The sequence below is a fragment of the Hemicordylus capensis genome, chromosome 3 (assembly GCF_027244095.1).
Source record: "Hemicordylus capensis ecotype Gifberg chromosome 3, rHemCap1.1.pri, whole genome shotgun sequence".
Classification (NCBI taxonomy): Eukaryota; Metazoa; Chordata; class Lepidosauria; order Squamata; family Cordylidae; genus Hemicordylus; species Hemicordylus capensis.
Window position 1 is genome coordinate 319,058,268 of NC_069659.1, and position 24,604 is coordinate 319,082,871.

Consider the following 24,604-nt stretch of genomic DNA (forward strand, 5'->3'; position numbering starts at 1 on the left):
GGCATGCCCTCACCTCTTGCCTGTGGGCTTCTCAGAGGCATCTGGTGGGCCACTGTGTGAAACAGGATGCTGGACTGGATGGGCCTTGGGCCTGATCCAGCGGGTCTGTTCTTATGTTCTTATGTTCTAACTCCCATCATCTCCACTTACAATTTATTGTGGGTGAGGATGATAGGAGTTGTAGTACAGCAACATCTGGAGCACCACATCTCGAGCAGCAGGTTGGGAACTCACACAGGCAATGAGATGATCCCTCCATTAAAGTGACTGGGGGAGCCCCTTACCAACCAAGAAATTTACAGCCACTAGACGGGGATGTCTCACTGTAACTCTTCTAAATTTCAGCTGTGAAAAGATAACAATAGGCAACAATATAAAGTTGTCACCCCACATTATTGTTCCTCTGAAGCAGGAAACTTATCTGAAGTCCCAGGAAAGGGAAGAGAAGTAGGTCAGAGGATTCTTGTGTTGATTTCTTTATACAGAGAAAAACTGGACTCACAGCTGAAAAAAGTCAGCCTAGCAGTGCATAAGGGAAATATACAGCAAAATTAATCCCTATAGATTTTAAGACAAAATCAGACCATTTTTAACTACCAGTTAAATGACCTGTGCTTTATTTCTCCCCTTTTAAGGTCAAAAATGCAGCATTTGGAAAATAAATTATTACAAATAAGACTAGAAAGAAGAGAGGAAGTCATTACTCCCTTGAGACAGAGAGGATATAGCTTCCTTTTGTCAGTCAAAAGTCAATTTGTGTTTGTGGCAAAAGGAAGAAGTATTTAATTGCAATTTTAAGACATAGTTGGATTAAAAGAACATCAAGATGAACCCATAATCATACAAACCCATAATCATACAAACCCAGATCTCTGCTTGTGAGTCATAAGCAAACACTGTGCAACACTCTGCCAATTTGTCCACACAATAAGGTCATTCTCACGACCATAGGCACTGGAGGTGAGGGCTGGAGGGAAGGCAGGAGCCTACCTGCCTTCTTCCCACACAATCCAATCCAGCAGAGGGCTCCTCCGCCCTCGCATCCACATGAGCAGCACAGCAGCTATGAGCACAGCGAGTGGAGCCTGGCCGTCAGATAACCCACAGTGCATTGCATGAACAGCATGGTGCACAGGGATATACCACGACCTGTCTTCCCACTGGCTCTGGTAAGTATGGTTGTCGGCAGCCCAAAAGGAGCTGCCACCAGCCCACTCACCCACACAACCAGGCAGTGGAGTAGGAGGCACGCCCAAATTTCAAACCTGGGCTACCCAGTGGCGGAGCGCCAGGATCGGGAATGATCCTGGCACTTTTCGGCCAGCAATATCCAGGCTAGTACTACCCTAACTGGGTATGATACTAGCTTTAAGAACCTGGTGTTGCTTGGGCTTATAATAACAGTTTATAGAAACTTAGAGCATATGGATTTGAGTTGGACAACTCTCCTTCAGCCATATTAAGAGGTGAGCATGTGGAAAACCTTTCTTCTGCCACTCTGTTGAGTGCATCCAACAGCAAGTATCACCATAAATATGACTCTTTGTTCTTGCATCCATAAATTTTGTGGATATACCTGCTGTATATCCAACTGTCTGTGAAAGGTGGTTGTCAGGGTACCCGGGTACCCTATGTTACTCGTAGGGTCATAGGAAGTCACCTTGCAAAGTTTGATCCCAATAGTTCAAAGGGTGTGGGAATGTATAGGGAACAGCCAGACAAATAAACATTCAAATTTTTATATATGGATAATTTCTATTAGCTAAGCCATAAGCTTGTGATAGCCGATCCTTCCTGATCTAGGCACGTTTGACACCCCACCCATAGCATAGTGTATAAGTTCAGGGTGAGACCTGCTTGCTCTCCTTCAGTGCACGTTAAGTCTACATAAGGCGACCAGCAGATTTCAAGAGAACCTCAGGAGAACCTCAGCAAACTGCCTTCAGTGTGCCCTCACTCTTGCATGCTTTGTGATGTGGCTTACCTTGGCATATGGGATGGGAGGCAGCAGATGATAATGGAGTAGCTCTCTTGGCTAAGAAAGTCACACTGCCACCGCCACCACACAATGGTCCTCCTGAGGTGGTCCCAGGGATTGGTAGTGGGTCATTCTAGGGCCCTGGGAAGCTACTGTTTGCTTGCTTGCTTGCTTGCTTGCTTGCTTGCTTGCTTGCTTGCTTGCTTGCTTGCTTGCTTGTTTACTACAATAAGATCCCACTTTTCCTCCAGGGAGCCCAGAGTGGTGTACATGGTTCTATTTATTCTCACAATAACTCTGTGAGGAAGAGAGATAAGTGACCACCCAGAATCACCCAGTAAATTTCATGGCTGAATGGAGCGTTGAACTCAGGTCTTCCTGATCCTAGTTCAACAGCCCAGAGTGTACCCGGAAGATCTCCATAGCGCAGTAATTTTCAAAAATGTATATTTCCCCATGCAGCAGGGGCAATTCTATGCTGGTTTTGGTTCTGAATACTTAGCATTTGATTTGAAATAAAAAAATATTTATCATGCTTTTTTGAGTGTGCAAAACACTGGCCGCATCTGCACGCAACGCGAAACTACATTACATTAAATGGGGTGGAGGTCTGAATTCGTGAATGTCATGAATGCATGCAACCTGAGTTTTTTGGCAGCAACATTATGTCCAAATTTGAATGCTACGATGAATGCAGTGTCATTCAGTTTCTAGAAGCGTAATCATAGAGAGGGCAGTGCAGACCCACCCAGGATTGCACCCTGCATCAGTTCTCACTGGCCAACTCTCTGAGCACTTGCCCCCATCTATTTCTGATCCAAGAAAGCGGTTGCCCGGCAACAGGTTGCCCAGCAACACCATGTCCCATCCCAAGCTTGTCAGCCTATCAAACGGAAAAGTCACATGAGGTGTGCCCTCTTCTCACTCTGCATACAACGCAACACCAGTCTGAACCTGGGGAATTTGAATGAGAGTAAAGATCTCTACCCAGCCCCAGTGTTTCCCCAATCTGCCCACCCGGCTATGCTCAGACACATGGAACATCAAAATCTCCTTCAGCTGTGTAAAGGGCTTATCTGGAGAGGACGGGGCCACTGTGCAAAAGTTCTGTCATTAACTAGATACAGCTGGGACCCCACACAAGCAAGGGCCCTCATTTTTTGGATAGCTCAACTCATGAGCATGCAGTCCAACAGAAGACAAAAGGTTGGCAATCTTAAGGTCCTCACCAGTAGACTGGCCCTCTCATAAGAGTCCTATTCCCCTGGTGGCAATGCACCACAGGGGCAGGAGTGTGGTTTGGTCTCCATAGACTACTTTGCCAGGGAGAGCCATCACAAGAGCATCCTTGGTCACAACGGGCCAGACCCCAGGATCCTTTGCCCTCCCTCGTATACATATCCCCTCCCAAGAAGTCATCATGTTCCCTTTCCTGGGTAACAGTAAAATAGTGCCCCTCAAGATCCCCCCGGCAGAAATTGTGCATCCTTGAAGGTCGTGGCCAATAGCCTGACCCCTTGCCCACAGTCTGGTGACACAAGTACTATGGAGCTTGCTGGGATGCAGCCTTGCATTGATAACCTCCTTTATTTGGTCCTGTGTCTGCCACGGCTGCTTGCACCTCGGCGAATACACTCGGGGAGGAGGGGTACTCCAGTAATACACTGTGCAATCATGCAGTGCATTATTGGGGCTCTGGGGGATAGATCCACCCACCCAGGGAAGGGTAAGTGATCATCTGCGGGGAGGGTCTGGCAAACCCACTCTCGCCACAGACCTCCAGGTAGCTCTTCTCACAGATCGTGAGAGGAGCTCCTAAGTGTGAATGCAGCCTCTTTGCTTTATCTTGATGTAATCCTTACAACAAACCTCTAAAGTAAGTGGCTGACATAAAGAGCAAGGATGAACCAGTGCAAGAGAGCAACCTAACAAAATTTCCCAACTAACTGCACTGGTACAGCAGGGAAGTGGCAATTTGTTATGCCCTCCCCTTCCCCAGGAAACCCTCGATGCCGCATAAAAATATGTCCCTGGGGGTTGTTTTTGCTGACATGAAAGGCTTTTGGTGTCATAAAAGGCTTGTTTTTTGATGGCATAAAGGGCTTCCTTGGGAAGGGGAAGGCATCAAAAATTGCCATTTTCCCGCTGCCCTGGTGCAGTTACTGTAGTTGGGAAGTTCTGTTAGGCTACTCTCTTGCCTGACCGGTCCTTCTTTGCCCAAAATGACAGCCACTATTATTATCTCCACATGAGGTTGAGAGGGAGTGACTTGCCTATACTACACCAGCTCTATGTAAAAGTAAGTCATGTGGGGTAAAACATCCCTGTATATACGGTAGCAATTAGGGGTCACCGCTGCCTAGAAACATTTCTGTACATCCATCCGTTAAAGGATAGTTGCACATCAGCTTTGACAGTGCCAGTCTCCTAAGGGTGGGAACTAGATGAGGAACTGCCTCCCAGCTCCTCCTTTCTCTTGAACTGATGGTCAGCACCTGTCAAAACTAGTTACACCAACTATCTGTTCAGTGGGTGGAATCAGTTTCCATCCTTTGCAGGCTCAGTTCCTCTTCAACAGCTGCTAGTCATTTATCACATCAAGATGCTTCTGATATAGTGTGCTTGAAGCAGCTGGATCAACTTGGAACCAATTTGGAAAGCCATGTTTAGAGAGAAGGGAAATGACCTATAACATTTCCACTGCAATACATCTTTCATGATGATTTACCACCAGTCCTTTTGAAAATATATTTCTTAATCAGTTGTACAGTGTTTATTATTACACAGTGGTGAGGTTTGGTGGTCATTGTTTGTAATTGTCCAGGCTTCCAATTCGGCTTCTGAACATTGTGTCCATCTCTAATTCCAAGCTGAAAAGTAATAACATATTTTTTTTATTTTTAATTTAAGGAAGTATCACCATATTCTTGCAGGAGGCTATGATGGCCAAACCAGAGACACGGTTTAGTTGTCTTGAAGGACAAAAGATTCAAACAATGAGGCTGTTCTCACACATAGCCTAACCCAGACTAGGGAAGCCCAGCCTGAGTTAGGCTGCACAGGAAAACCACCAGGACCAGGCTGATCCCAGCAGAACAGCACCGCATAGCCCAGCTTTTTAGCCTGGCTTCTTGCTTGGGTTAATGGCATCAGCACCCTCTTAACCCAGGCTCCAAGATTGTGTGTCTCCTCGGGTTGTGTTCAGCCCAAGGAGAGACAGAGATGGGAATCTAGAGCACCCATCTCTGGGGAGAATCCCCCAATGTATCACACTCAGCACTGGAGCATTGTGGGATATCACAATGCAGAGGACATGTCATCCCCGCCTCCACAGCTCCATGCTGCCTGGTACAGCAGTGGATCATTTGGGAGCGCAATCCAGGCTCCCAGCAACATTTAATGGATCATCTAGTGGGAAGGTAAGATTCATGCACCCTTCCCCGCACCTGCCCCCCTATTTGCCCACTTCCCCACCCACCTGGGCATGTGAATGGCCCCAAATGAATAATATCTAAATGTAAGGAAGTAAGACAAGAAAATATTTGTGCTGGACGCAAACTTCAAGAATAGCATTTCTGTTCACTGGCTTTGCTTAGAGAGAGAGAAAAATCAAAGTCATAGTTCAGCTTCCTGCCAGAACAACAATCCAGACACAGGCCTCTATCTAGCCTTTTGGCTTTTTGGGGTCTCAGAGCAGGCACTGTTTCTAAAAAGGGGTCCACCCACCTGTTCATATCACCTGCAGCTTGCCAGGTGGGGGGAGCAAGGGTCAGAGTTGGAATGGGGGTTGCCCCAAGTGGCTGTGTGGCTTCACAGGCTGGCCAGTCCAGAATGGGGCATGGCATCGGCCCTGTAGCCTGGCAACCCCATAGCTACACAGCTGATAGGAGGGGCATGGTCTTTTTTCCGAGCAGCTGCCCACAAGAAGAGCTGAAAGCATGGAGCAGCCGCATCCTTGGGGTGGGTCTGCACCGCCACCTCTGTGAGTGGGGTTGGAAATGGGTGCAAAACCACAGTTACAGCTGAGTCTGCAATTGGGCATAATGCTTTGGTAGCAAAACCGCAGTTGGCAGTGAAGCCTAGAAAAGCCCAAAGGTCCCAAATGGAGTTCGGTGGAGCATAACGAGGTTAGTTTTTGGCCCGTAATAATAATTGCACACGTTTGGGGATAATGCAGTTACGACCTCAGCTAGCTACAACTGTGGTTATAGTGTACATGTGAACCAGGCCTCAATGGTGTAGTTTGTGATGATGTCATCCACCCCAATTCAAGATGGTGCACACATAACCATTTGAGGCACAAGTGGGCTTGTGGACCATCTAGCCAATTTGAACCAACGTTGCTACAGCTGTAGGGACACATAGGAACAGCTCAAGGGCATAGTTTGTAATGATGTCATCCACACTGATTCAAGATGGCAGATGCGTGAACATTTGAGGCAAAAGTGGGCTAACTTGTGGACCGCCTAACTGATTTGGACCAAATTTGGTACTGTTATAGTGAGTGACACAAAAGGACACCTCAATGCCATAGTTTGTGATGATGTCATCCACACTGATTCAAGATGGCAGATCCGTGAACATTTGAGGCGCAAGAGTACTAACTTGTTAACCGCCTAACCGATTTGAACCAAATTTGCTACAGCTGTAGGGACACATAGGGACACCTCAATGGCATATGTTGTGATTGTGTCATCCACCCCAATTCAAGATGATGGACGTGTGAATTTTTAAGGCTGAAGTGGGCTAACTTGTGAAGATGGTAATTATCAGGTAAGATTATAGTGAAAGGAAAGTAGGCAGATTAGTTCTTACCAGAACAGCTTGTCTTATTGTTATTTCATACTTCCTCTTACTGCCTGCCTGCCTGCCTATCTTCTATCAGGGTTTGTATTTTTTTAAAAAATGATAAAGCTTATGTACCTTAGCAACTTTATTTGTGTTTCTTGGGAGAACTACCGTGTAGACAAGCCCACCGTATTTGGAAGTAGTTCACATTTAACCCTGACAACCAGAAGTTAATCAAGGGTTGGGTTCTTTAAACTGTGTAGAGGCTCAAATGCTGTTATGGGCCTGTGAAGTAGACACAAAAGTCTTCAGGTGGAGCTCAGACTCTGTTGGATCAGGCTGCTCACCTCATGATATCTGAGCTCAAGTAACTATGACCTGCCTTATTGCATTTGTCGTCTAAATACTACATCATTTCTTGTAGGTGTGAACCTTGAAGGTTCACCTATAAGACCAGGACAGAATAACCATAGGTCCAACTCCGTACTATCTACACTTTATTAGTAGCCACTTTTGAGGCTTTCAGACAAGAGACTTTTTCTGCCCCGCTGGAGATACCAGGTATTGAAGCGCAAATACTCTGCATGCAAAACAAGTGATCTACTACTGAGTTACAGCCTGTCCACTGCAGGTTTCCTGCACAGGTTGACCTAGGACACTCCATCTATGCAAAACAGCCCTAAAATAATTGCTCCAGGAAGCCTATATATAATGCACATGCTCAAAGCAAGCTTGGAGGTGCTCTTCTCCCCATCTGCATGAAAGGCAACTGATCATGCTGAACATAGGTGAATGGCAAAAAGGCTAAGAGTGGTCCTGCCTTAGCTTTTCAGTGACTGCTCCCTAATCAGAATTTCTGACATGCATTGCAAACATAGCTTTTCCTATTTTGAACAACTTTCCTTCAGATCTCTCTCTGGTGTGGCTTCTGTGTTCTTTCATTTTAGAAGAGGCCTTCAAAACATATTTCCTTTGCTGCCTCAAGGCCAGTTAGAAGTGAAACATCACGTGAGACCTGTTTCGCAACCACAGATATCAGCCCCCTGTGGGTGCACATGTATGCAATACAGTATAAGGTAAATATCTGTGGGCATTCCAAAAGATTGTTGATGGGGAATGGGCAGGGAAATGAACTTTTCAAAGTGGAGCTCTGGATTTGTTTAAAGTACATCACAACAGCCAGCATGGTATAGTGGATAGAGTGCTGGACTAGGACCAGGAAGACCCGAGTTCAAATCCCCATTCAGCCATGAAGCTCCCTGGGTGATTCTGAGCCAGTCATGTGTCTCTCAGCTTAGCCTACCTCACAGAGTTCTTGTGAGGATAAACATAACTGGGCTCCTTGGAGGAAGAGCGGGATATAAATGTAATAAAAACAACAACAACAACCAGGTGATAGCAGAACAGAAGAAAAAGAAATAGAAAACAATAACAAAATACAAAGATCTACAAATTGAAATAAGGCTGTGGCAGAAGAAGACCAAAATAATCCCAGTGGTAACTGGCGCCCTAGGTGCAATTCCAAAAAACCTTGAAGAGCACCTCAACACCACAGGGGGCACAGAAATCACCATCAGCCAATTACAAAGAGCAACTTTACCAGGAACAGCCTATATTCTGTGACGATATCTATAATGATAACAGCAACAACATTGATAATAAAATTCAGCCATCCCAGGTCCTTGGGAAGGACTCAATGTCTGCATAAAACAAACCAGTCAATAACACCTGTCTGATTGTGTAAATAATAATAATAATAATAATAATAATAATAATAATAATAATAGGGTTAATAAACAGAGGGTTTAATACTGGCTGTACAAGAACAGGCACTAAGAACAAATGCAGTAAGAGCAAAAGTTGAAAAATCAACAACAAACAGCAAGTGCTGCCTTTGTAAAGAAGAAGATGAAACCGTGGACCACCTAATCAGCTGTTGTAAAAAGATCACACACACTGACTACAAACAAAGGCATGACAAGATAGCAGGGATGATACACTGGAACATGTGCAAAAAATACAAGCTACCTGTAGCCAAAGATTGGTGGGACCATAAAAATGAAAACATTGTAGAAAATGAAGATGCAAAAATATTATGGGACTTTCTACTACAAACAGACAAACATCTGCCACACAATACACCAGATATAACTGCAGTTATATAAAGAAAGAAAAACAAGTCAAAATAATCGACATAGCAATACCAGGTGATAGAAGAATAGAAGAAAAAGAAATAGAAAAAATCACAAAATACAAAGACCTACAAATTAAAATTGAAAGGCTGTGGCAGAAGAAGACCAAAATAATCCCAGTGGTAATTGGCACCCTAGGTGCAATTCCAAAAGACCTTGAAGAGCACCTCAACACCATAGGGGCCACAGAAATCACCATCAGCCAATTACAAAAAGCAACTTTACTGGGAACAGCCTATATTCTGCGACGATATCTATAATAACAGCAACAACATTGATAATAAAATTCTGGCATCCCAGGTCCTTGGGAAGGACTCAATGTCTGGATAAAACAAACTAGTCAATAACACCTGTCTGAATGTGTAAATAAATAATAATAGCCCTGTTGGATCAGAGCAAATATTCATCTAGTCCAGCACCTTCTTCCCACAGTGGCCAACCCAATGTTCCCAAGAAGCCCACCAACAAGGCATGAAGGCAATAATTTTCTTGAACTCTTCTGTTATCATCTGCTGCTTTTCATATAATTATCCCAAGCTCTAGCACAATGTGTTTGTATGTGGATGAAACAACACAACTGCAAGGCAAGAACTGATTTTGCACTATCCAGTCCTCTGATTACAAGCAAATTGTATCCCTGGCACATTTAATAATTTTTGCTTTAGGAGCATTTATAATGTCCATTTGTTGCTGATTTTTAGTACATGAATGAGTTGCTTATGAAGGTATTTCATTAATACATTCCAACAATTAAAATAACAGAACAGTTTGGAAAGTAAAACTATGGCTGACAGCCTAACACTGCACATGTGCTCCTAACAGAAGTATGCACACAGTGATAGCCTTGGTGCTCCCATGGGCGTATTTGTGCAAGAGTGCAATGATTTTCACCATTTTCTCCATGCCTTGGAAGTGGAAACATGTCCCTGAAGGTTGTGTAGCCCTCAGGGATGTGTTTCTGCAGGTCAGGCAGCACTTCTGGAGCATGGGGAGAGTGGTAAAAATTCTTGAACTCTTCAAGAATTTTTACCACTTTACCATGGCAAATGTTCCCATGCTTCAGAAGCACTGAGGCTAGTGTTGTATGTGTGCTGCAATTAGGAACACATACACAGTGTTAGGGTGTCAACCAATGTAATGATAGCTAGATTAGTTTTATGAATTTGCATTTGGGATGGATTAGAAGCATGTTGGTTGGTACTGGAATTTATTCAGACTTGTTTGTTTTATTTCACATTTTGTAATGTGACATACGCTGTCAGGTATAACCATTCATGTACTCTGTAGTTCATAAAAGAAAACACATGGCTGTCTATAGATCAGTAGAGAAATAATATCTAAGATTATTATTTTTTTACCAGAAGAAGGAAATGTTCAACCAGAAGAAACTCCGGTTGTATCAAGTGATCCAACATTGCTGAAGTTCAGTTCAACATAAGAGCCTTTGCTTATGCCCAGGTGAATGCACTTTATTTAATTTGTTTGATTATCAATCATATAAAAATCAATATTAAATCTCTGGATGGTTTACTTCATTTCAGATTCATGGCTGTGGTCTGAACCTTGCTCTAGGCAGCACTTGGATGAGAGAGGCCCCAGGAATCCTATGTCTACCATCTTAGGTTCCACAGAAGAAATGTGAGGTATAAATGAAATAAATAACTTTAAAGACAATGGGCATCACCCAACAAAAACCTCCCTTACAAACCCCCTGCCCTTATGCAACTCCTATTCATTTCATTGAACAGACTTCCAAAACTCTGGCAAGAGGTTTCTTATAGATTAAACCCATTGCTTTGATAACATCAAAGAGGAGAGCTGGTCTTGTGGTAACAAGCATGACTTGTCCCCTTTGCTAAGCAGGGTCCATGACTACATATCTACATGTAAGATATTCCTCTTAGGGGATGGAGTTGCTCTGGGAAGAGCAGAAGGTTCCAAGTTCCCTCCCTGATATCTCCAAAATAGGGCTAAGCGAGATTCCCACCTACAACCTTGGAGAAGCCATTGGCAGTCTGTGTAGACAATACTGCGCTAGATGGACCAATGGTCTGACTCGGTATATGGCAGCTTCCTATGTTCCTATGTTCCTAACATTACTTACTTACTTACTTATTTACTTACTTACTTACCTACTTACAAGATGTATGTACCATCTTTTGTCCAAATCCCTAAAGCATTCAACATCCTTTCAATTCTAATGAGTGTGTCTCCTTTAAAAGGAGGAACTTCTTTTCCAATAGCCACTGATTCTACTTGCCCTAATACTGGATCTAGCCAGAAAACCTCTCCAACAAAAGGTCTATCTGGAGTTGAAGGTAACTCCCTTGCTTTAAACTTTATCATGCCGAAGGATCACAGACAACAGATAGAGGAGGAAACACTGATGATTTACATCATCTCTGAAGGCCAACTCTCATGAAAAGCAAAACAGAACTGTAAATTACTGTGAACCAGATGAAGAAATTTCAGCCCTAGTCAAATTGCATTTCTTCTCCATCTTTCTTCTCCAGTCTGAGCTCCACAGTTCCTACCAATATGTGGGAGACTTTGAAGCCTGATTTCCTAGATCTGTAAGAAGTTGTTGACAGGGTTTAGAAAGGGAGAACAAAACCCTCCCCTTTGCTATGCTAAAGAAAAAGTCACAGATCAATTGAAGGAATAGTTATCGCAAGAAGTAATTTGACTCAACACATTCCAACTTGCTTCCAGCTTAACACATCCCAACTTGCTTCTTGCATTCAGTTAATAGGGGGACACTGGCTGACATCCAGACCAACCAAGTGCTAATGCAGCTAACACTGCACTGGTCTTAGAGGGAAAGGGCAATTTCCATTGATATCCCTTTTCCCCTGAAGCAGACTGTGACTTCTGAAATTATGTCCACGAGGGCTGCACAACCTTCTGGACACATTTTCAGGAAACACAGCTTCAAAGAAAAGGGGAGATTGATTAAAATTGCCCATCTCTCATAGTACACATGGCCCACCCCTCTTTTCATACTCTCCAGTCCCTTGGTCTCTTTTCTCCTTCAGGATTTCTAGCCAGGCTATCATAGCTAATTTTTTCTGAGCTCATTAAAATCAGCTTTCTTGAAATCCAGGTACTCTCAACTTCCTTCAGTTTTCCCTCTCCTTGATATCATAAATTCCAAGGTGTCATGGTCACTTACTCCCATGGTTCTCACCACTTTCACTTTCACTTTCATTAACCAATTCTTCCTTATTGGTATAGGGCTATATGCCACTTGTTCCTTCTTCCACGGTCTATGAGGTCAGTTAGATATAGAGACAGTGGCTTTTCAAAGTCCAAGAGTGAATTTTATGGCCAAGCGTGGATTTGGACCATGGTTTGCAGGTCAGAACTAATTTTGACAAAGATACATTTTGACCCAGAGTATTTGGGCAAAGTGCCATGAAAGCACACATCCCTAATAGTCTGCTGCCAATTCCCATTACCACAGACTGTACTCATCTACACCCCATCTTTTGCTTCCAGATTTGGCAATTAGGGGACCCGTTCTGGTCCTGAGTTGCCGTTGCTGACTTCTGCATTAGCTACTTCAACACACTGGCTTTCATGAATTAGCCTCCACTCAAAACACTCCTAAAACACACACACACACACACACACACACACACACACCAGCCTTAAAGAAAGTCTTTTTTGTAAAAACAGAGGGACCATTAGGTGGCCTGGAATTAAACACATCCCTAAAGTCAAAGAATGTGGGTAGTATTAGCAAAGTTGTAAATATAATTTATATGTCATTTATTCCCCATGAAAAGACATGAGGTAGTTACTAGCAATGTGGCAATAAATTGTGCCAGATGCTAAGTATGTTCTAATGGCATTTTGTGCTGCATTTCTCATCCAAAAATAAGGGGTTGTTTTTATTTGGAGATAACTGCAGGTTTTCTTCAGATTTATCCAGCAAAGAAAGAAAGGAAAGGAAAGGAAAGGAAAAGAGAAAAGTCTGACATCCTCTATTAGAGTTCCAGAGAGAAAAGAAGGAACAGTGCGTAGCCACAAGAGACAAGAGGGCTCTAGAACTGCTCTGTATCCACAGCCAAAGTTATTTACATTTCTCAGGAGCTGAATATAACTTTTTCACTTTGATTATGCCCAGGTTCCCCTTCCCAGTAAGAAAACATCAGATACTAAATTTCTAATAGAAGCCATGCAACTCACTTCTGAAGTTGTTGTGTGGTAGGCTGTGATGCCAATACTTTGCGAAACCACCAGCAACAGTAGCTCTGAAAGAACAAGTTTTCAACAGAGTATAAGATCACTCAGATGACCTTTTTCACCAGGCAGGAAGGGTTGGGGCGGGGGAGGCAAGAGGGCTGTTAAACTTCCCCTCAGAAGATCCTATTTTCTTTGTGGGCCAGGCAGCTCATGCGCCCACACATGGCAGTGTGGCATTCTGGAGGCCATAAAAATGCAGCCCAGCTTCCAGATATCCCTAAATGCACCCCGTGAGAAGTGCAGTGCATTCAAGGATTCCTCCTCATGCAGGCACTCTAAGTGCCCGGCTCTGAGTCTGCTTGGGCTGCCTGTAGCCCAAGCAGACACACAACTGGGGACCCAGGTAGAAGGGTGTGCTTAAGAACGTAAGAACAGCCCTGCTGGATGAGACCCAAGCCCATCTAGTCCAGCATCCTGTTTCACACAGTGGCCCATTGGAAGTCTACAGGCAAGAGTTGAGGGCATGCCCTCTCTCCTGCTGTTACTCCCCTGCAACTGGTACTCAGAGGCACCCTGCCTTTGAGGCTGGAGGTGGCCTATAGCCCTCTGACTATTATTTGTTAGTTTGTTTAACATATTTCTATACCGCCCAAAACTCATGTCTCTGGGTGGTTTACAACAAGCAAACGAACAAAAAATTAAAACATTCGTTAAAATAAATGACAGCAGAAAACTTAAAACAGTAGTTACAACAAAATAAATGATATAGTAGAAGTTAAAACATTACAACAATTTAAAATTTAAAATAACATTTTAAAACAATGTAAACAATATTTAATTAAAAGCCTGGGTGGAAAGGTGCATCTTTAAAGACTTTTAAAAAGTTGTCAGAGATGGGGAGGCTTTTACTGTTGGACGTTAAGGACTTTGTGCTGTCTCTTGTCTCAAAGATAGTGGAGGACAGATTAGTGAGTCAGAGGGCTAGAGGGTCAAGACATCGGTCATCCCTTCTCTACTGCTCTGACACTATCCCTTTGGAATGTAGATTGCTAATCTCAGGGACACTTCCTCTCTCTTCTCTTCCTGTTCCTTCTACCTTGCAACATGCAAGATCCTCTCCCTGCACCATGTGTGCAGAGATGCAGAATCCATCTGCATCCAGCTAGATAGATAGATTAGAGATCCTAACTCCTCACTTTCCTATCTAGAATGGAGTTCTCTAATAAATGCCTTATATATTGATTTGAAACTATGGCTCCAAGTGAACTGGCTCCAAGTTACTTTACTCTCAGCATACACGCATGCCTAACTAAATCCGCTGTGTTGTGCCTCTGTGCACTCTGCTATAATTAAAAAAGGGTTTCTCTACCAGAGAGAATTCCCAACACTTATTTCAGCAGGGAGGGCATTCCAAAGCTTTGGGGCAACAGCGGAGAAGGCTCATCCCTGACTAGCCATCAGCCGAGCCGGTGGAAAGTGCAGAGGGACCTCTCCTGATTATCTTAACAGGCAATGGGGTTCATAACAAAGAAGACGTTCTCTTAAATAGTAGCCATTGATAGACCTCTCCTCCATGAAGTTATCCAAACCCCTCTTAAATCCATCCAGGTTGTCGACTGTCACCACATCTTGTGGCAGAGAATTCCACATGTTGATTATGCGTTGTGTGAAAAAGTACTTCCATTTGTTGGTCCGAAAATTCCTGGCAATCAATTTTATGGGGTGACCCCTGGTTCTAGTGATATGTGAGAGGGAGAAGAATTATGAGGAAAAGTTATTAGACACCATAGAATCTAAACACTTCAGTATTCCTCAAAAAATAAACTGTGTACCCCACTGCCTCTCAGGTTGGGGGGTGTAGTTGGCACATGGCTGTTGACAGTTGGCACTGTCCAATGACAGTCAAAACAAACAGAAGAAATGAAGGTGTGCAATGAATCCTCATAGGGATTCGTTATGAGGAAAAGTTATTATAGACCAAAGAATCCAAGCACTTGAAAAATAGTAACCACATGTTTTGCTCCAAAACTCCACTTCTACAAGGGCTAGAGCTTAGCTGCTTTTTTTTTTTTAATGAAAGCTGGGGAGCCATGTTAGGGTTAGGATAGGGCGACTTCGAATCCCTATTATTTCCTATGGTGGAAATATACAAAATTAATAAAAACTTTTAAAAATTCATTAAAAATCAACCACCACCACCACCCATTGCCTTGAAATTTGGGTGGTAGGTTGCACCCATGGGGACTTACCCACCACCCAAATTTGATACCCTTAGGACCTTTATAAGTGGTCTGAATCAATCCAAATCAAATCAAATCAAATTCAAATCTGAGGTGATTCGGGGGGTCATATTTGGACACAAAACAAATTGGGGTGATTCAATTTGGGCATGCATATCCCTACTCTTGAGTAATCTTAGCAGTCATGGAATAAGGGGACAGGTTCATGTGTGGATCAGTAGCTGGTTGAAGGATAGGAAACAGATGGTAGGTATAAATGGATAGTTCTCTACAATGGAGGGAAGTAAGAAGTGGGGTCCCCCAGGAATCTGTACTGGGACCAGTGCTCTTTAACCTTTTAACTTCTATGATTAAATTTGTTTAATAATGTAACTTCTAAATGATCTAGAAGTTGAGGTAATCAGAGAAGTGGCCAAATTTGCAGATCACTAAACTGAGGGAAAGGAGAGCTGGTCTTGTGGTAGCAAGCATGACTTGTCCCTTTAGCTAATCAGGGTCTGCCCTGGTTGCATATGAATGGGAGACTTGATGTGTGAGCACTGTAAGATATTCCCCTTAGGGGATGGAGCTGCTCTGGGAAGAGCATCTAGTCTCCGAGTTCCCTCCCTGGCTTCTCCAAGATAGGGCTGAGAGAGATTCCTGCCTGCAACTTTGGAGAAGCCGCTGCCAGTCTGTGAAGACAATACTGAGCTAGATGGACCTATGGTCTGACTCAATATATGGCAGCTTCCTATGTTCCTATGTTGTTTAGGGTAGCAAACTCCAAAGCAGTTTGTGAAGAGCGCCAAAAGGATCTCTCCAAACTGGGTGAGTGGCAAATGCTGCTCAATGTAAGCAAGTGTAAAGTGATGCATATTGCAGCAAAAGAAAACCCCCAACTTCACATATACGCTGATGGGAACTGAGCTGTCGGTGACTGACTAGAAGAGAGAACCTGGGGTCATGGTGGAAAGCTCGTTGAAAGTGTCAACTCAGTGCATGACAGCTGTGAAAAAGGCAAATTCCATGCTAGGGATCATTAGGAAGGAGACTGAAAATAAGAATGCTAATAATATTATGCCCTTATACAAACCTATGGTGCAGCCACATTTGGAGTAATGCGTACAGTTCTGGTCACCATATCTTAAGAAGAATATTGTAGAACTGGAAAAAGTGTATAAGAGGGCAACCAAGATGATCAGAAGTCTGTAGCACTTTCGTTATGAGGCAAGGCTACAGCAGCAGGATGCTGGACTACATAGGCCTTGGGCCTGGTCCAGCTGGGCTGTTCTTATGTTCTTATGTGTGAGCAGCCTCCATGTTTTCCAGCTATTTTCTCCTAAATATTTGATTTTTGAGTTTATTTCCTTCTTTTATTTTATTTTCAGGTTGAGTTACATAAAGAAATGCCATTCATTTCTTTGTCAAAAGAAATGTCATTGTCAAAACCATTCATTTAAATTGCCACAAAATACATAGTACAAATGACAACATACGGAAACAATTCATTAAAGCAGACTGCAATGAAGAAACACAATTAACTGCTTAGTCAATGAAAAGCCTGCCTAAATGATAGAGTTTCCCCCTGCTTTCTAAACGCCTCCAACATTGAAAAGAGGTGCATGCCAGCACCTCTGTTCAGTCCAGGGAGAGTATGGTATTACTAGTGGGCCCGGGCGCAGAACATCTGCGTCTCTAGTTGAACCCAGCCGTGGTTCCCCCCTCCTGTCGGCATGCCTGGCTATCTCCGCTCCCCCGCTTCTTGTGTGCTTCTCAGCCCCCCCCCCACTTTCTGGCCGTCCCTTTTTGGGGCCGGCTACCTCTCCCCTACCCCCACCTGCCCCAGTCTCCGGCCAGGCCAAGTGCCAAGCCCAGGTGGCTGGGCCGAGCCCAGGCAGCCAGGCCGAGTGCCGCCGCCTCTGAGTCCCGCCGCTGTGGCCGGGCCTGTTGTCCGGCCGGTCCGCGGCCAGACCTGTCATCTACGACCCGCAGCCGGGCCGGGCCGGGCCCGCCACCACCATCACCATGCTGCCGGGCCGGGCCAGGCCACCCCCGCCCCGCCGCTGCCGCACCACCACCACCGTGCTGTCGGGCCGGGCCACCGCTGCCTCACATCTGCGGCCGGGCTGGGGCCCGCCGCCGCCACCTGGCCCGCCGCCTTGCCTCCGCAGCCGCCCAGCCAGCCAATTCTCCTGGGTGCGCCAGGACCAATCAGGCGCCCCCGCAGCCCAGCCAATCAGCTGGGCTGCCCGGACGCACATTCGAAAGGCACACCCAGGAGAATTATATATATAGACTACCCCCTTGCCACACTCCAAGCTATTCTAGGTTTCATCCCTAGCCTAGAGGCATGTCTGAAGGACTCTGCTGCACAAGGTAGTGATGTCATTACTGCCCACTCACTGTATCAGAGACCTAAGATCAGGGGCATAGCTATAATAGCTATATCTCTATCAATTCTGGGACCTGTACATGCACACAAATGACACTCAGGTTCGTAAGGCCTACCTTCTTCTTACGTTAGAATTCAACCTCTGCCTTGTGAGGTTCCCAGTGGCAGATCTTTAATATTCTATGGAAGTACTGAAATGGCTTATCTGGACTGGCATAAAACTGCCTAAAAGTAGGATGTTTAGAACTGTGTGTTGTTGTTTTTTAATCTTTTACTGATTTCTTATTAAACCCACTAAGCATTTGGGACTGGGCAGGCTACAAAAAGGGAAATCTATATCATTAAATAAGTTGCCTAATTTGAATGAATAAAACATAGCAATGGAGTCTTCCTATAGGAGTCTTCCTGTTGAAGGAGGAAGAACTCCTCCATTCTTTTCTAATTATGGCATAGAAGATGTCCTAGCACAGGCATCCCCAAACTGCGGCCCTCCAGATGTTGCTGAACTACAACTCCCAGCATCCCTAGACACAATTTTTTGTGGCTGGGTATGCTGGGAGTTGTAGTTCAGCAACATCTGGAGGGCCGCAGTTTGGGGATGCCTGTCCTAGCACTACTTAGAATGTTAAATTTTTGCATAGTGACATATTGATGTAAAATGTGTTGGGTAACATCAGGTGTCTCTATGAGGCCCCTAAATCAGACTACCTTGGTCCCCAAACTCTGAGCTTGGGGAAAATAAAGCCTTTGATTGGAATTAAGAAGATCTTGTATGAATAATATAGAAATGTAGAGAAGGACTCCCCTAAGCATGACACAAACGCAGCAGCACACAGCCTCTTCAAAGAATTATCAGAGGTCCCATACATGCATTCAGGAGAAACGTTTTCAAAGATAAGTTGCAGCTTATTATCTTATCAACCATTACTTTCAAAATTAAACTGACTAAAAAGCCCACCCCACCCACCCACAAGACAACAGACGTTGGCACGGGTCAAGATTTTTGATACATGGAGCAATGCATGCGTCCGAAACTTCTGATAACTGAAAAATCCATTTTTCTGAATTGAAATTAGGAGTACTTGGGGTGCTAAAAAAAGGTAATATTAATGTAACATTAATGTAAAAATGAAATGCTTAGCTTTTCTCTGCTAAATAGCGGCCACAAGGAGACTTGATCTGTGGGACTGCAATGGGGAGCTATAACCCTTTGCTCCCATCACAGTCTCGGAATCCTTTCCATGGCTAACTGGGAGGAAAGATCTCATTTGTGTCAATGGTGAGTATCCCTCCAGGTCAACTAGTGGCCAACAGGGGACCCGATCCAAATTGGGAGCACAATGGGGCAAAGCCCTTTCTGCCCATAGTCCTGAGCCAGATGTTATGTCCTCTCCCTTCACACCTATTTAGCACAGAGAAACTAAGCACAGCAAGGCCAATCACATTATTAATGCAAATTGTTCTAGTTAGAATTAATCAGCCTACTCTCCTTTCACTGTCTCTACAACGGGACTAAATTTGGTTCAAATCAAGGTCCACAAGTTAGATCTCTTGCACCTCAAGTGTTCATGCATCCACCATCTTGGATTGGGGTGGATGTCATCATTACAAACTGTACCATTGAGGTGTCCCTATGTGTCACTCACTGAAACTGTATATAATTTGGTTTAAATTGGTTAGATGGTCCACAAATCAGTCTGCTTGCACCTCAGATGTTCACATGGCTGCCATCTTGTATTGGAGTGGATGACATCATCATACACCATGCCATCAGGGTATCCCTATGTTTCCCTACAGCTGCAGCAAATTGGGTTCAAATTGGTTAGGCGGTTCACAAGTTAGCCAACTCAAAAATTTACACATCTGCCATCTTGGATTGAGGTTGATGACATCATCACAAACTACTCTTTTGAGGTGTCCCTATGCAACCCTACAACTGTACTCAATTTGGTTCATATTGCTCCAGGTGTTGCAAAGTTAAGTTGGGACACACACACACACACACACACACAGAATGCTGAGTGATCTCACAAGCCTACTGGAAAGTAGGCTAATAATGTGTGACCCTTAGTATATATTCTATGTTAGTAATTGGCAGCCCCTCGCTGAGGGCTACTAAATCTGCCTTGTCTATGTATTGAGAATAATGGAATGGTCCAATCACTGCATTGCAGAGTTATGATAGAATTAGTGCCCCTCCATCACCATGACTCTGGAGGCTGATCAGAAGGAGGGGCAGTCAGAGAAGAGTTGGGATGCTCCTCCACAAGAAAAATTTCATTTGGCAAGTTAGGAGGAAGCCGAGACAAGAACTCTTTCCCCTTCCATGTAGCTTTCAGTAAGTTTGGAGTTTTTGACAAGAAGGGTCATTCAGTCATACAATCCTACCCCAACTTCATTCCAAAGTGGCTGGATCACATGGAACCCTTCTGAACATTCTGCTAGTAGACCTAGTCTACACATACTGGAGAATAATGTGGTAGAATCCTGAAGTGGAGTGGACTTCAGGATATAGTTGGAAAAGCCCATTTTTAATACTTCCCCACATTAACAAAAATCTATCTGCAAGGGGGCGGGGGGGGGGGGGGACAATCCCAGCAAATAATTGATAAAGGCTCTAGCTCAGCCTGCTTCCTGTTGTGCTAGTTTTCTACCCACATACAGTTTTTTAAAAAAAATTAGGGGCACATTCAAAATTGTGGCCATCCATAGAAAATCTGAAGTTTACCACAGGATTCTACCACCTCAGATCCTACCATATTGTCTTGCATAAGCAGATTATGTCTTAGTAAGAAAAACTCTCCAAAACTGGAGAGAGGCCATAAATGGGATGCATCAGAAACTGGTGCAGAAATCTTTGCTCTGGTCCATAGCTATTAGAAGCCTTGGTTGATCCTCCCCAACTATCTTAGCCCTTGGCAGAAATTTCCAGCACTATTTGGATAATGTACACACACAAACACACACATTCATTTTTAAGTGTATGTAGGCAACATTGTATGCAACCTTGGTCCACAAATATGCTGCAGTCTGGTATTTGTAAAATAGGGAGAGCAGATGGCCTCCCAAAATTTAATCTACTTTTTGATTATTTCTATGCTGACCTTTTATCATACTTAGGTGGAACAGTTGTAGTTACAAAGGTGGGGAGAAAAGACACATTTAGAGATATTTATGAGGTAAAAATGATTGATTTAAAAATAACCATCAATCCTCAGATACAAAATAACCACTTCAATGGGATTCCGTGTCACCAAGTGTTTCTGACCTAATCTTTGATGGAAAGGCGATTGTCACAAGAAATTACAATATTCCATATAGCTTGGCAGCTCCATAGTTATCAGTGGCTAATGATGCGTTATAGATTGTTTTTCAAAAATGGGCTCCAACTGCTTGAAGAAGCACAAAGAATTCCTTAAATGTGCATTCACATGTAGAAAAATCTGACAGTCTTCTATTTCTGTATCTTCCTGCCGCTCAACAGGGAATGATGACATCTACAATTTGTTTGATTACTTCTTTTGATCATTTATTTATTGCAAGTTCTAAGCTTGATCATTCTACCTTATTGTCTTTGCCATGTTTGTAAGCCTGTACAATTGTATCAACTATTGTGGATTTCACCATCTTCAGATTAAAAGTTCTAAAGCCTCTGGGCTGCTATTTTGGCAGGCTGTCAGAATTGCTCCTGCAGTCACCATGCTTTGCAGACCTGTCTCCAAGCAAAACAGCTGGGAAACTGCACTCAGTGCTATAAAATTAGGTCAAATTAATTGTAAATTTAATACAGGTTTATTTATTTTGGCACAATGATTACCAAGGAATCCTCTTTAAAATGCTAAGAGTTTTACATTTAACATAATATTTTAACAAGCAACTCACTACATTTTCAAACAAGTTTTTTTAGGATGCAGAGGACTCAAGGGCATAGCCACCATTGACCAAACGAGTTCAAAAAACCCAGGCTGCCAATGAAAAAGGCTGCCAAAGCCCACACGGGGGTGTGGTTCTCCCCCGCCCAGGCTCTGGAGAGCCCTGAGCGAATTCTCACCTGGTCATTCAGGCAGTGTTTGCTGCCTGACAGCATTTATTTCCCTTTCTCTCCCTTGCTGGAGGGAAATAAAGGGAAATAAATGCTGTCAGGCAGCAAGCGCTGCCTGAAATGACCAGGGAAGAGCTCACTTGGGCTATACCAAGCCCAGGCCATGCCCCCTCTGCACGTAATGTCTCCAGCAAGGGAGAGAAAGGGAGATAAATGCTGCCTGGCAGCAAACACTGCCTGAAATGACCACGGAAGCACTCTCTCAGGGCTCTCTGGAGCCTGAGCCACACTCCCATGTCCGTGATGTCATGCACATGGGGCGTCACTAGAGTGGCCACCGGGCTCATGCGGACATAGGCCCCTGTTTGGCTGGCTCCACATTTAAGAGGACTGGATTTGGTATTGGGCTATCATATTTCCAAAACGTTATATATGACCAAGGGTGTGAGATTATTGAACAGATTTCCTAGACTGAGATTTGGAGATCTTAAAATTGTTTTCAATTATTAGTTTTCCCTGGAGTTTAGGATTTTTCGTGGGGTTCCTTGGATGATTGTTGGTGGTTTACCAAGAATGCAATAAATGGGATGAATACAGTTGCCAGTTTGCCATAAGAACATAGGAACAGCCCTGTTGGATCAGGTCCAAGGCCAACCTAGTCCACATCCCATTTCACACAGTGGCCCACAAGATACCTCTGCATAATGTTCAAATGATAGCAGGCTAGTAACTGAGGCCTGTATTGTTGTAGAGATTGACATGCTCAGATCTCCACAGAGTCTACCTCTCCCTACACCTGTAACTGCTCTTAATGAAAAGGATGTAAATCCATCCAGATAAGGATCCTCAGAAAGCCAGGTCTCCTGTAAAAACAAAAAGTCATAATCAGAAATATACCCGACAAATGAAATGTCCTTAAGTCTGGTTTTCCAACCAGCAATGTTACACTTTACACTTTAAAGGGCATTGCTGATGGGACAGTCAATCCAGATTGCAGGGACAGCATTCAGCCAGGCTGGAATTCACTAAACAGATATCATCCATAGCAGTTGGAGTTCCAGCTGCATTGTTTCCCCATTTGACTCTGCATTAAGAGTTTTGACTCTGCATTAAGACTTGACTCTGCATTAAGCTGAGATGCTGTAACATTCCTCTGAAGCTGTTGTATTATGCAGGAATCAGAGTACCTATTCAGAACTGACAGAGGGGAAGATGAAGAACGCAATGCAATATTTTCTTCTGTTGAGGAAGGGCCAATGATGAGCGTCTAGTGGCCAAAAGTCTTTGATCCACAGCTTGAGGCAATAATTATGTATGTGATAGAAGGTTACATTCATATTTGCTGAAAGCTGAACTTGCACAGGGTCTGGGTCATCCCAGCTTGATAGAACTAGAGCTGACAGGGTTAAGGATGCATCATTATTGGTGCTATCTTCCATAGTTGGAGAAGAGAAGAATGAATCCCTTATAATAGTATCCCCAGTTTCCATGTCTTTAAATTATACTGAAGCTATTCACAAACGCAGACAAAACCAGCTCACTTTTGTCTGTGCATGCATACCGCAATGTTCGGGCCTAATCCTGGCAGCTCCTCAGCAGAAAATCCACCTAGGCTGCCACCCTTTAAAATGGGGTTAGAAGAGCAAGCGCTCTCCTAACCCCGTTTCTGTGATCATCTTCTGAAGACTGCGGGGATCCCGGGCAGCTTTCATAGAAGAGAGGTGGGGTGCCCATAAGCACTGCACACTCATGTGGTGCATTATGGGAGCTCCAGGGGGTGGGACGCTGCATCCCAGTACCCCGGCCCTCCAAGCTACCGGCAGCAGCCAGTAGTTGTCTGGGCAGTAGTCCTCTGGGGTAGTCGTCTGGGCGGGCGAGGGAGCCCTTGGTCATCTGCTGGGAGGTTAGCTCTTTAAGGCTTCCTTGCTGCTAGCCCTCTTGCTCTTCTCACTGCTTGATTTAATGAGAAAGGGCTCATTAAATTAGCTGGGAGATCTGAAGATTTTTTTTTTTTTTACAGTGTGTGGAGAGTGTCTCCACAATATCACACACTGAAGCAAAGGAGCTTTTTAGCTCATCAATTCTGTCTGTAAGTTTACGAAGCTGCATTGTTTGCGAAGAGCCAGAAGAGTTAACAAGTTTAGCTCCTTTAGCTGTATTCCCAGGGCCTTTTTTAATCACCCGGGTTCTGAAGGACAACCCCTTGGCTATCTGTCAGGACAGCTGGTTTCGAAGTAACCTTATTACTGGCTTGACTGGTTCGGGAGGCTGCAATACATATTGGGAAAGTTTTAGGGTCCTGGGAAAACAAAGGCTTACTAACAAAATTGCAAAAGATCCTTTGAGGGAAAAGCCACTGGGAAGAACTTCAAAAGAAGACAAATCAATACTGTGTGTAGGACAGTGAAGAATTTGAGATAATGAATGAGTTATAGGCAGTCTATTTCTCCAGTGCCCAAGGTTTAGGTTATTATGCACCACTGTAAGCAAAACCTGGTTAGGTTGGAAAACATTCTTAGTAAAGCAGTCACCCCGTTGACAGTAAATCCTGCCCTGCCACAGAGGATCAGCTAGTTCAGATAAAGCAGCCTGCTTTCTTGACTTGATTCATATCTCAGCCGACTTCAAAACATGGCCACCCCTGACAATTTTCACCAGCCTCTTTAATGACCTACAAATTCAAATAAAATTCAAAAATTCATTTAAAAAATCACCTGCCCAATTGTTTTATGGGTTGGATGGCAGGTAGGTTGTCATTCCCTAGTACCCAACCCACTTTGGTGTCCCTAGGACCTAACCATGGTG

General features: G+C 44.0%; 1 protein-coding gene across 3 annotated transcripts in view; it reads left to right on the forward strand.

Annotated features, from left to right (window-relative positions):
* LOC128351233 (carboxypeptidase B-like) overlaps positions 1-24,604 on the forward strand; it is a 191,028-nt gene that overhangs the window by 120,077 nt on the left and 46,347 nt on the right. The window contains exons 1-3 of one of the 3 annotated variants that reach the window (XM_053310571.1): positions 7,765-7,842; positions 10,320-10,416; positions 10,500-10,601. The exons of 1 other annotated variant lie outside the window; for it this stretch is intronic. The gene's annotated coding sequence lies outside the window, so the exon portion shown is untranslated. Of the gene's footprint in view, positions 1-7,764; positions 7,843-10,319; positions 10,417-10,499; positions 10,602-24,604 lie in introns of those variants that run through there. One more of the 3 variants, XM_053310572.1, reaches the window with a different exon arrangement.